The following is a 12,341-nucleotide window of genomic DNA, read 5'->3' as shown; positions in this document are numbered from 1 at the left end:
ACGCTGGGTTTCAAGTAAAGTGTTAACCAAATGTTTAATCTGGAACTTATTTAGTCTTGCCATAACAAATGGGTTGAATACTTATTGACTCAAGACATTTCAGCTTTTCATATTTAATGAATACATTTTTTAAAATCTAAATGATGGAGTACAGTGTGTTAGGACAGTGACAAAGCATCTCACTTTAATCCATTTGAAGACTGTAACACACCAAAATGTGGAAAAGTCAAGGGGTGTGAATCCTTTTTGAAGGCACTGCCTGGCTCACCAGCCCTGTGTCAACTTCCAGCTGAAAAGTATTCACTGTTTCTAGAGAAATATTTAGAAACAGACATTGGGTGACACTCAGACAGTACGGTTAATGATCACAGGCCATTTTGGTTTTTAAAACGTTTCTGTATGTAGACTGTAGAGGAGCAAGGCACAGATGTATAGAGGACTCTAGTGTCCAAAATGCCTGTTTTACCATGAACAGCAGCATTAAGGACTTTCACCATTTTGAAGGAGTAAAGTAGTGCAATTTGGTCCTGGACTTCCTGACGGGCTGACCTCGGTGGTGAAGGTAGGTCCTACAGTCCAGTCACCTATGACTGCGTGGCCATGTACCATGTGTCTCCAACACAATCAGAAAGTTTGCAGATGACACAACAGTGGTAGGACTGATGACCAAAATCAATGAGAGCCTATAGGGAGGAGGTGTGAGACCTGCTGGAGTGGTTCCAGGGAAATAACCTCTCCCTCAACGTCAGAACGAAGGTGCTGATCATGGACTTCAGGAGAGAGTAGAGAGCAAGCCCCCATCCACACTGACAGGTCGGCAGTGGATAGGGTGAACACTTCAAGTTCCTCAGCATACACAAGAAATTCGGCTTGGCCCCTAAGACCCCCACAAACTTCTACAGATGCATCATTGAGAGCATCCTGTCGGGCTGTATCACCACCTGGTACGGCAATTTGCCTACAACTGCAGGGCTCTCCAGAGTCACACTGCCTGCCCGCCAGGACATTTACAGCACCCGGTGTAACAGGACGGTCAATAAGATCATCAAGGACCTCAGTCACCTGAGCCACGGCCTGTTCCCCCCGCTACCATCTACAAGGCGAAGACAGTACAGATGCATCAACGCTGGAACCAAGAGACTGAAAAACAGCTTCTATCTCCAGGCAATCAGACTGTTAAATAGTCACCATTAGGCTTCCGCCCAGTACTCTGCCCTGAACTTAGTCACTTTTACTAGCCGGCTACCACCCAGTACTCTTCCCTGCACCTTAGAAACTGCTGCCTTATCTACATAGTCATTGAACACTGGTCACTTTAATCATGTTTACATACTGTTTTTACCCACTTTCATACTGTATGTATATACTGTATTCTAGTCATGGCTCATCCTATATAACTACTGCTGTACACTCATGTTCTATTCATATACTGTCCATACTGTCTATGCACTGTCTATGCACTGTCTATGCACTGTCTATGGTTGCAAAGGGTTGGAAACTTTCCAGTAAATTTCCAGAATTCTTCCATGGGAATTTCAGCCCTGGAATTTTGGGAATTTTGCTCAAATTCATTAAAATAGTTAGCTTATAACAGTGAACCTTTTTTGTGGGATACACATAAGGCAATTCTAGGTATTGGGATATATTTTGGTTAAACTATCCCCAATTCAATGGAATTACAACCTTCTGCATGCACAGTGCATTCTTCCATCACATGTACAGTGCATTCTTCCATCACATGCACAGTGCATTCTTCCATCACATGTACAGTGCATTCTTCCATCACATGCACAGTGCATTCTTCCATCACATGTACAGTGCATTCTTCCATCACATGCACAGTGCATTCTTCCATCACATGTACAGCTGATTCTCATCTTGCACACTAATGAGATGCTATTGAAACCACACTACTACACTGTCTGAGCCAAGGACTACATGCTTACTGGTAAGTTTTGATTACAATACTGGTTGGGGTGAATATATTGATTACAGTACTGGGTGGGGTGAATATATTGATTACAGTACTGGGTGGGGTGAATATATTGATTACAGTACTGGGTGGGGTGAATATATTGATTACAGTACTGGGTGGGGTGAATATATTGATTACAGTACTGGGTGGGGTAAATATATTGATTACAGTACTGGGTGGGGTGAATATATTGATTACAGTACTGGGTGGGGTGAATATATTGATTACAGTACTGGGTGGGGTAAATATATTGATTACAGTACTGGGTGGGGTGAATATATTGATTACAGTACTGGGTGGGGTGAATATATTGATTACAGTACTGGGTGGGGTGAATATATTGATTACAGTACTGGGTGGGGTGAATATATTGATTACAGTACTGGGTGGGGTGAATATATTGATTACAGTACTGGGTGGGGTGAATATATTGATTACAGTACTGGGTGGGGTGAATATATTGATTACAGTACTGGGTGGGGTCAATATATTGATTACAGTACTGGGTGGGGTAAATATATTGATTACAGTACTGGGTGGGGTGAATATATTGATTACTGTACTGGGTGGGGTGAATATATTGATTACAGTACTGGGTGGGGTGAATATATTGATTACAGTACTGGGTGGGGTGAATATATTGATTACAGTACTGGGTGGGGTGAATATATTGATTACAGTACTGGGTGGGGTGAATATATTGATTACAGTACTGGGTGGGGTAAATATATTGATTACAGTACTGGTGGGGTGAATATATTGATTACAGTACTGGGTGGGGTGAATATATTGATTACAGTACTGGGTGGGGTGAATATATTGATTACAGTACTGGGTGGGGTGAATATATTGATTACAGTACTGGGTGGGGTGAATATATTGATTACAGTACTGGGTGGGGTGAATATATTGATTACAGTACTGGGTGGGGTGAATATATTGATTACTGTACTGGGTGGGGTGAATATATTGATTACAGTACTGGGTGAGGTAAATATATTGATTACAGTACTGGGTGGGGTGAATATATTGATTACAGTACTGGGTGGGGTAAATATATTGATTACAGTACTGGGTGGGGTGAATATTTTGATTACAGTACTGGGTGGGGTGAATATATTGATTACAGTACTGGGTGGGGTGAATATATTGATTACAGTACTGGGTGGGGTGATTATATTGATTACAGTACTGGGTGGGGTGAATATATTGATTACAGTACTGGGTGGGGTGAATATATTGATTACAGTACTGGGTGGGGTGAATATATTGATTACAGTACTGGGTGGGGTGAATATATTGATTACAGTACTGGGTGGGGTGAATATATTGATTACTGTACTGGGTGGGGTGAATATATTGATTACAGTACTGGGTGGGGTGATTATATTGATTACAGTACTGGGTGGGGTGAATATATTGATTACAGTACTGGGTGGGGTGAATATATTGATTACAGTACTGGGTGGGGTGAATATATTGATTACAGTACTGGGTGGGGTGAATATATTGATTACAGTACTGGGTGGGGTGAATATATTGATTACAGTACTGGGTGGGGTCAATATATTGATTACAGTACTGGGTGGGGTGAATATATTGATTACAGTACTGGGTGGGGTGAATATATTGATTACAGTACTGGGTGGGGTGAATATATTGATTACAGTACTGGGTGGGGTGAATATATTGATTACAGTACTGGGTGGGGTGAATATATTGATTACTGTACTGGGTGGGGTGAATATATTGATTACAGTACTGGGTGGGGTGATTATATTGATTACAGTACTGGGTGGGGTGAATATATTGATTACAGTACTGGGTGGGGTGAATATATTGATTACAGTACTGGGTGGGGTGAATATATTGATTACAGTACTGGGTGGGGTGAATATATTGATTACAGTACTGGGTGGGGTGAATATATTGATTACAGTACTGGGTGGGGTGAATATAGTTTATATGACATGAGTTTTTGTTAACTAGTAAATAGTAGCCTACAGCAAAGTGTGTTTAAATCATTTCTAACTTGTTAACAATTTCTGCTAGTTAATCTTTGCTACCATGTGGGTTTTAGCTTGCTTGAGCCTGCTAACTGAGGAGTGTTAATTCACCTGTTTCCATACATGTTTCATTTTAAAACATTTATCTTACAAAGGAGTTGTTTAATTATTTTTTTGTTTACAAAAAAAATGATAATCTTTACAGGAACAGGCACAATTTGATGTGTGGAGACATTTCACTGCAGTTAATGTAGAAGGAAAAGCTGTGTACATTTGCATATATGTGAAGAATGCAACAAAGATGCAGAATCATCTGGTCAAGTGCAATAAGTTCCCTCAGCACTCACAACAAGCAACCTCTGACAAAAGTCCCTCTACTTCTATTCAAGGTGAAAATGATGAATCAGACACCTTATCGATAGCAACAGCTCATGGTCCTCCTGGAATCAGACGTTTTTTGACTCAATAGAGGAATGTAGTCAGAAAAATGCTGATGAATATCTTGCTCGAGCTGTGTATGCAACTGGTTCCCCTCTGATGCTCACAGCCAATGTGTATTGGAAGAGATTTCTGAATGTTCTTCGCCCAGCATACACCCCTTCAACCAGACATGCTTCATCTACTCATTTGATGGATGCAGAGTTCAACAGAGTTCAAGTGAAGGTCAAGCAAATCATAGAGAAAGCAGACTGCATTGCAATAATCTCTGATGGGTGGTCGAATGTTCGTGGGCAAGGAATAATTAATCACATCATCTCCACCCCTCAACCAGTATTCTACAAGAGCACAGACACAAGAGACAACAGACACACCGGTCTGTACACTGCAGATGAGCGAAACTGGTCCTTGTTTGGGAACACACACACCAAAGCACGCAACAGGCTGACCTACAAGGGTTGAAAAATTGGTACCTGAAAAGGAACCATCCTCAACAAGGTTGGAAAGTGACAGTGAAGATGAGGCCTCAGAGTCTGATGTTCAAGAGGTGGACATTGTGGAGGTCCAAGGAAGCCTGAGGAAGACAACCAAAGCTTTAGTTTCTAGACTATCATTTTACAGATGTATGTTGAAAACTTTTTTTGGGAGATGCGATGGTGTAACAGTTCTCCTCGTCATCTGAGGAAGAGTAGTCAAGATCGGACCAATGCGCAGCGTGGTATGTGTCCATGTTAATATTTAATAAATCAACTGCACACTGAATAACAAAACAGCAAAGTGAAAGACAGAAACGAAACAGTTCTGTATGGTGCAGACACACAACAGAAAATAATCACACACAAAACACAAGTGGGAAAAGGCTACCTAAGTATGATTCTCAATGAGAGACAACAAACGACACCTGCCTCTGATTGAGAACCATACTAGGCCAAACACGTAGAAAATATAACATAGAAAAAAGAACATAGACAACCCACCCCAACTCACGTCCTGACCAACCTAACACAAAGACTTAGACAACCCACCCCAACTCACGCCCTGACCAACCTAACACAAAGACATAGACAACCCACCCCAACTCACGCCCTGACCAACCTAACACAAAGACATAAAGAAGAATCTAAGGTCAGAACGTGACAGATGGATCATTCAATATTTCCTTTCTTTTGTTGTCCAGTGAAATCATCCCATGTGAAGAGTCAACTCATTTAATTAAAGTTCAGTTCGTAACTAAATTGTTTTAAAAATTTATTTTGGAAGGATTTAATCATTTGCAATTATGTCTACTTATGATAAGGTAAAATGTTTATGTTTCTGTCTCCATATGATATGGTAAATATATCCAATGCAAAAAAACAATTACATTTAATTGGTATTAATATTAATTTGCATATATTACCATTAATTCCCATATATTCCTGTTAATTCCCATATATTCCTGTTAAGTCCCACAGAAAGTTTCCACCTCTGAATATTCCCTAAAATGTGCAACCCTAACACCATTATATACGTACACTGAGTGTACAAAACAATACAAACACCTAATATTGAGTTGCACCGCCTTTTTTCAGAACAGCCTCAATTCGTCGGGTCATGGACTCTACAAGGTTTCGAAAGTGTTCCACAGGGATGCTGGTCCATGTTGACTCCAATGCTTCCCAATGTTGTGTCAAGTTATCTGGATATCCATTAGGTGGTGGACCATTCTTGATACACACTGGAAACTGCTGAGCGTGAAAGACCCAGCAGCGTTGCAGTTCTTGACACAAACTGGTGCACCTGACACCTACTACCATACCCCGTTCAAAGGCACTTAAATATTTTGCCTTGTCCATTAACCCTCTGAATGGCACACATACACAATCCATGTCTCAATTTTCTCAAGGCTTAAAAATCCTTCTTTAACCTGTCTCCTCCCCTTCATCTACACTGATTAAAGTGGATTTAACAAGTGACATCAATAAGGGATCACAGCTTTCACCTGGATTCACCTGGTCAGTCTGTCATGGAAAGAGCAGGTGTTCTTAATGTTTTGTACACTCGTGTATATATTTATATTCCGGACTCTGACATTCCTCATTCTGATATTTCTTCATTCCTTTCTCTTAATGTTTTGGATTTGTGTGTATTGTTTTGTGTTGTTAGGTATTACTGAACTGTTGGAGTTAGAAACATAAGCATTTTGCTGCACCTGCCGCAACATCTGCTAAATATGTGTAAGCAACCAATAACATTTTATTTTATTTGAACTGGGTGGGACTTCCTATGGTTTAAGGAAGGATCAAACAATTCCATCCACGTCATCAGGAGGGATCAGCCAATTAATTATACTTGTTCAAACACACTCCAGATGGCAGTGGATCAGCAGCGCCACCTGCCGACAGAAAAGAGAACAGCAGTCGTGAATAAATAAAGATGCAACATCAGTATGTCACCAGCAGGGGTCAGGAGAGGCTAAGGGAGGCTGAGGGGAGAGAGAAAGAAAAAGAGAGAAAGATAGGAGGGGGAGTTAATGCAGCAGGTGTTATGGTCTCACAGTTTTAAATGTCACCCACATCTCTTATTTCGCTATCTGTTTAACGACCCTGCTCTGTTTGTCCTTTACACAATCACAGCAGTACACAGAGGAGGGAGGGGAGAGGGGAGGTAGAGGAGAGAGAGAGAACAGCTGTCTTTGCATCTTTATCCTTCTAAACAGACAGAGATGGACTGATAAGGACACAATACCCTGTCTTCCTCTGTGATGTCTATTTTTTCTACCCTTATATTTTCTTGACCCTCCTCTAGCTTGGAGCTGACATAGTGTGTCAAGTTTCAATGTCACGTGCACAAGTACAGTGAAATGCCTTTCTTGCAAGCTCTAACCCCCCAAATGCTGTAATCAATAACAATGTAATAGTCAAAATAACAAGGTAGAACAAAAACACACAAGATAAGAAATAGGAAGAACACGATAAAGTAAGTAAGCTAACTATAGTGAACAGTGATGAAAGGGATCCTGTCACAGTAATGAGGATACAGGTGTATCAGCCCAGATTGACTCTTCTGTTTACAAACTTCTGTCATAATCAATACATATGACTGGAGAGGAGATCCTTTCTGACCGCAGGAGGCTATTTAGTGATCAGATTCATTGATTATGTTTCATTTCTGGTGTTATGAGACTTTAATTCTACATATAAACCTCTGGACATGTTAAGATGGTGCCGAAGAGGATGGCTGACGTTTTACATGCTAGTAACCAACTGTGTTATCTTGTTAGTTTTTTTGAGTTATTTGTAACTTATTTTGTAACTGATTTTGTACATTATGTTGCTGCTTATGACTGGAAATAACTTGTGTGTCTTTTTGTCAGCAACAGCTAGTGTGCAACGTCTAATATTAAAGAAGTCTCGAGGTATTGCTCGCCTGAGGTAGAGTACCTTATGATAAGCTATAGACCACACTGTCTACCTAGAGAGTTCTCATCTGTATTATTCGTAGCCATCTATTTACCACCACAGACCGATGCTGGCACTAAGACAGCACTCAACCAAACAATAAAATGCTCATCCAGAAGCGCCGTTTCTAGTGGCCGGGGACTTTAATGCAGGCAAACTTAAATCAGTTTTAACACATTTTTACCTGCATGTCACATGTCGAATCAAATCAAATCAAAGTTTATTTGTTACGTGCGCTGAATACAACAGGTGTAGGTAGACCATACAGTGAAATGTTTACTTACAGGCTCTAACCAATAGTGCAAAAAAAGGTACTTGGTGAACAATAGATAGGTAAAGAAATAAAACAACAGTAAAAAGACAGGCTATATACAGTAGCGAGGCTGTAAAAGTAGCGAGGCTACATACAGACACCGGTTAGTCAGGCTGATTGAGGTAGTATGTACATATGGTTAAAGTGACTATGCACATATGATGAACAGAGAGTAGCAGTGGTGTAAAAGAGGGGTTGGCGGGTGGTGGGTGGGACACCAGAGGGAAAAGAATTCTCGACCAGCTTCACTCCACACACAGAGATGCATACGAAGCTCTCCCCCGTCCTCCATTTGGAAAATCTGACCATAATTATATCCTCTTGATTCCTGCTTACAAGCAAAAACTATAGCAGGAAGTACCAGTGACTCGCTCAATAAAAAAGTGGTCAGATGATGCAAATGCTCCGCTACAGGACTGTTTTGCTGGCACAGACTGGAATATGTTCCGGGATTCATCCAATGGCATTAAGGAATACACCACTTCAGTCATCGGCTTCATCAATAAGTGCATCGACAATGTCGTCCCCACAGTGACCCTACTTACATAACCACAAGCAACATCCGCATCGAGCTATGGGCTAGAGCTGCCGCTTTCAAGTAGCGGGACACTAATCCGGACGCTTATAAGAAATCCCGCTATGCCCTCAGACGAACCATCAAACAAGAAAAGCGTCAATACAGGATTAAGATTAAGAAACAGGCTCTGACGCTCGTCGGATGTGGCAGGGCTTGAAAACTATTACGGACTACAAAGGGAAACCCAGACGTGAGCTGTGCAGTGACGAGAACCAGATGAGCTATTTTATGCTTGCTTCGAGGCAAGCAACACTGAAGCATGCACGAGAGCACCAGCTGTTCTGGATGACTTTGTGATAACGCTCTTGGTGGCCGATGTGAGCAAGACCTTTAGACAGGTCAACATTCACAAAGCAGCGGGGCAGATGGATTACCAGGACGTGTACTCAAAGCATGTGCGGACCAACTGGTAAGTGTCTTCACTGACATATTCAACCTCTCCCTGACCGAGTCTGTAATACCTACATGTTTCAAGCAGACCACCATAGCCCCTGTGCCCAAGGAAGCGAAGGTAACCTGCCTAAAATATTACCGCCCTGTAGCACTCACGTCGGTAGCCATGAAATGCTTTGAAAGGCTGGTCATGGCTCACATCAACAGCATCCACCTGGACACCTTAGACCCATTCCAATTCGCATACCGCCCCAAAAGATCCCAATCTCAATCGCACTCCACACTGCCCTTTCCCACCTGGACAAAAGGAACACCTATGTGAGAATACTGTTCATTGACCACAGCTCAGCGTTCAACACCATAGTGCCCACGAAGCTCATCACTAAGCTAAGGACCCTGGGACTAAACACCTCCCTCTGCAACTGGATCCTGGACTTCCTGACGGGCCGAACCCACAATCTTGAGATTGTGATTTTGATTGGACCCTTTTATGAGCTAAAAGTGTGGGGATTGGTCAAAATTGCGAGCTCTCGCATAATTCCGTGCTGATTGCAGAATCCTGGAGGGACCGAAATAGGGCTATCTTCTGTATACCACCCCTACCATGTCACAACACAACTGATTAGCTTGAACGCATTAAGAAGGAAAGAAATTCCACAACTGAACCTTTAACAAGGCACACCTGTTAATTGAAATTGCAATCCAGGTAACTAACTCATGAAACTGGTTGAGAGAATGCCAAAAGAGTGCAAAGCTGTCATCAAGACAAAGGGTGGCTACTTTGTAGAATCTCAAATATAAAATAAATTTTGATTTGTTTAACACTTTTTTAGTTACTTTATGATTCCATGTGTTATTTCATAGTTTTGATGTCTTCACTATTATTCTACAATGTAGAAAATAGTAAAAATAAAGAAAAACCCTTGAATGAGTAGGTGTGGCCAAACTTTTGACTGGTACTGTATGTATCTCTAATGTGGTCATACAGTACATTTGGCAGGAGGTTAGGAAGTGTAGCTCAGTTTCCACCTCATTTTGTGGGCAGTGGGCACATAGCCTGTCTTCTCTCGAGAACCAGGTCTACTTATGGCAGCCTCTCTCAATAGTAAGGCTATGCTCACTGAGTCTGCAAATAGTCAAGGATTTTCAGTGGTCAGTGGTCTCTTTCTCTCTCTCTTTGCTCTCTCTCTCTGCGCTCTACTCTCTCTGCGCTCTACTCTCTCTCGCTCTGCTGTCTCTCTCCCCCTTCATCTCTCTCTCTCTGCCCATCTGCCCTTACATGTGTGTTAATGATGTGATTTCCATTAGTTGAATTTCAGAGAGAAAAGAATGTTACAAAACCATAATCTCCATATAATTACATGAATTAATCATACAGGATTCATGAATCTATTTCTCCTCTTGTTTCCCACTTGTACTGCAATATTTGTTTTTGAGTAAATTACATTTCAATATGGTGATGCATTCAGAGAAATGTGTGCATGTGTTTGTGTGCATACGCTTTCTCTCGCTCTCATTCTCCCTCTCTTTCTCTCTCTTTTTCTCTCTCTTTCTTTTTCTCTCTCTTCTTGTCCTTTCACCACCCTACTTGTTGTTACAGTTTCCCCATCCACACAATTATATAGAACAGTCAATTATAGCATCTTTATGCCCCAATCTCTCCATCTTTCTCTCCCCCTCTCTCTTTCCATCTCTCTCCCCCTCTCTCTTTCCATCTCTCTCCCCCTCTCTCTTTCCATCTCTCTCACCCTCTCTCTTTCCATCTCTCTCCCCCCTCTCCCTTTCCATCTTTCACTCCCCCCTCTCTCTTTCCATCTCTCTCCCTGCTCTCTCTGATCTCTCTCTCCCTTCATCTATCTATCGCTCTGCTCTCTCTCCCTCTCCCCTTCATCTCTCTCTTTCCCTCTGCTCTCTCTATCCCCTTCATCTCTCTCTCTCTCTCTCTTTCTCTACCCTTCATATCTATTTTACTCTGCTCTGCTCTGTCTATCTCTCTCCCTTCATCTCTCTCTCTCTCTCTCTGTTCATCTGCCCATACATGTGTTTTAATGATGTGATTTCCATTAGTTAAATGTCAGAGAAAAAAGGACATGACAGAAGTATAATCTCCATCTAATGATATGAATTAATCATACAGGGCTCTTGATTCTATTCCTCCACTTTTGTTCCCTCAGTAACACAACATTTGTTTTTGAGCAAATTACATTTCAATATGGTGATGCATTCAGAGAAATGTGTGTGTGTGTACGTGTGTGTGTGTGTGTGTCTGTGTGTATGTATGACACATCAGCACTTGCTGGTCGTTTTGTCCCTGTGTAATCTCTGCATCTGAGACCTTGTCATCGCTACAGTACTCTCAGCTTGTCCAACATGAGCATAACAGTGACTACAATAGAATAGGAAAGTTTTACTGACTATGACTGTGATATGTGGTTGATGTTCTGGGTCTCTTCAGTATACAATAACAGAGTAGATACTGTTTAATGGTACAGACTGTTTAATGTTGATACTATACAATACAACTTTATTGTCCATATCTAACAGTGAACAATGGACATTTGTTTTCTGTTTTTTTCTCTTCCATTTAGCAGATAGCACACATCACACTGACCCACTGACCTCTCAGGGGAGGACTGGTCATAGGGCATTTCAGTTAATCATTACATAAATTGGTTACTACACCCAATAGTGTGTGGCAACAGCTGCTTGGGTTTTCCCCAATGAGGAAGAGAGAGTGGCCCTACTACCCAGAAGTGGTTGGTTGTCATGGGAATGTGTTTGTTTTCGGAACATGTCTGCTATAAAGACACATATACACTTCCTCTCAGGGGAGGACTGGTCATAACGACATTTCAGGTAAATGCCAGGTGGACTGGTCCATTTTTAGCCCTGTGGGCCTGTCTAAATTTGTGTTTTTGCGCAAAATTATCATTGTTTAACTAATATGGGGGCCTCGAGATAAAAAAGTGGTCCGGTTTCTGGTCCCAATCTGTCCCTGCTTCCTCTTCATGTCATCTGAGAAGAGACAGACTAGAGCAATCCTCTCTATGAGAGACTCTCCCAAACCAGCGTCCACTCCTCTCTATGAGAGACTCTCCCAAACCACCGTCCACTCCTCTCTATGAGAGACTCTCCCAAACCACCGTACACTTCTCTCTATGAGAGACTCTCCCAAACCACCGTACACTTCTCTCTATGA

This window comes from Oncorhynchus mykiss, chromosome 26, assembly GCF_013265735.2.
Source record: "Oncorhynchus mykiss isolate Arlee chromosome 26, USDA_OmykA_1.1, whole genome shotgun sequence".
Classification (NCBI taxonomy): Eukaryota; Metazoa; Chordata; class Actinopteri; order Salmoniformes; family Salmonidae; genus Oncorhynchus; species Oncorhynchus mykiss.
The sequence above is the reverse complement of the archived record's forward strand: the minus strand, read 5'-3'. Positions refer to the sequence as shown.